We start from the raw sequence: 2320 nt of genomic DNA, 5'->3' as shown, positions 1-2320 counted from the left end.
AGCACTTGTCCATTTTGCAGTATATGACTTTTCGATAAAAAATATTTTTTTTCATTACAAGCTTTATTATACAGTGGAAAACGCTGATACTCCAGTACTGAGTTTGCGGTTGAACAACGTATGTAACTATGCGCTTTCAGCACTTATCCATTTTGCAGTATATGACTTTTCGATAAAAAATATTTTTTTTCACTACAAGCTTTATTATACAGTGGAAAACGCTGATACTCCAGTATTGCTTTTGCGGTTGCACAACGTATGTAACTGTGCGATTTCAGCACTTGTCCATTTTGCAGGAAATGACTTTTCGATAAAAAATATTTTTTTTCATTACAAGCTTTATTATACAGTGGAAAACGCTGATACTCCAGTATTGCGTTTGCGGTTGCACAACGTATGTAACTATGCGATTTCAGCACTTGTCCATTTTGCAGTATATGACTTTTCGATAAAAAATATTTTTTTTCAGTACAAGCTTTATTATACAGTGGTAAACGCTGATACTCCAGTATTGCTTTTGCGGTTGCACAACGTATAACTGTGCGATTTCAGCACTTGTCCATTTTGCAGTATATGACTTTTCGATAAAAAATGTTTTTTTTACAGTACAAGCTTTATTACACAGTGGAAAACGCTGATACTCCAGCACTGAGTTTGCGGTTGCACAACGTATGTAACTATGCGATTTCAGCACTTGTCCATTTTGCAGTATATGACTTTTCGATAAAAAATATTTTTTTTCAGTACAAGCTTTATTATACAGTGGTAAACGCTGATACTCCAGTATTGCTTTTGCGGTTGCACAACGTATGTGACTGTGCGATTTCAGCACTTGTCCATTTTGCAGTATATGACTTTTCGATAAAAAATATTTTTTTTCATTACAAGCTTTATTATACAGTGGAAAACGCTGATACTCCAGTACTGAGTTTGCGGTTGAACAACGTATGTAACTATGCGCTTTCAGCACTTATCCATTTTGCAGTATATGACTTTTCGATAAAAAATATTTTTTTTCATTACAAGCTTTATTATACAGTGGAAAACGCTGATACTCCAGTACCGAGTTTGCGGTTGCACAACGTATGTAACTATGCGATTTCAGCACTTGTCCATTTTGCAGTATATGACTTTTCGATAAAAAATATTTTTTTTCATTACAAGCTTTATTATACAGTGGAAAACGCTGATACTCCAGTACTGAGTTTGCGGTTGAACAACGTATGTAACTATGCGCTTTCAGCACTTATCCATTTTGCAGTATATGACTTTTCGATAAAAAATATTTTTTTTCACTACAAGCTTTATTATACAGTGGAAAACGCTGATACTCCAGTATTGCTTTTGCGGTTGCACAACGTATGTAACTGTGCGATTTCAGCACTTGTCCATTTTGCAGGAAATGACTTTTCGATAAAAAATATTTTTTTTCATTACAAGCTTTACTATACAGTGGAAAACGCTGATACTCCAGTATTGCGTTTGCGGTTGCACAACGTATGTAACATATGCGCTTTCAGCACTTGTCCATTTTGCAGTATATGACTTTTCGATAAAAAATATTTTTTTTCAGTACAAGCTTTATTATACAGTGGAAAACGCTGATAATCCAGTACTGAGTTTGCGGTTGCACAACGTATGTAACCATGCGATTTCAGCACTTGTCCATTTTGCAGTATATGACTTTTCGATCAAAAATATTTTTTTTCAGTACAAGCTTTATTATACAGTGGAAAACGCTGATACTCCAGTACTGAGTTTGCGGTTGCACAACGTATGTAACCATGCGATTTCAGCACTTGTCCATTTTGCAATATATGACTTTTCGAAAAAAAATATTTTTTTTCAGAACAAGCTTTATTATACAGTGGAAAACGCTGATACTCCAGTACTGAGTTTGCGGTTGCACAACGTATGTAACCATGCGATTTCAGCACATGTCCAATTTGCAGTATATGACTTTTCGATAAAAAATATTTTTTTTCAGTACAAGCTTTATTATACAGTGGAAAACGCTGATACTCCAGTATTGCTTTTGCGGTTGTACAACGTATGTAACTGTGCGATTTCAGCACTTGTCCATTTTGCAGGAAATGACTTTTCGATAAAAAATATTTTTTTTCATTACAAGCTTTACTATACAGTGGAAAACGCTGATACTCCAGTATTGCGTTTGCGGTTGCACAACGTATGTAACATATGCGCTTTCAGCACTTGTCCATTTTGCAGTATATGACTTTTCTATAAAAAATATTTTTTTTCAGTACAAGCTTTATTATACAGTGGAAAACGCTGATAATCCAGTACTGAGTTTGCGGTT

The sequence above is a fragment of the Ascidia mentula genome, chromosome 9, assembly GCF_947561715.1.
Source record: "Ascidia mentula chromosome 9, kaAscMent1.1, whole genome shotgun sequence".
NCBI lineage: Eukaryota > Metazoa > Chordata > Ascidiacea > Phlebobranchia > Ascidiidae > Ascidia > Ascidia mentula.
Note: the sequence above shows the minus strand (reverse complement) of the source record.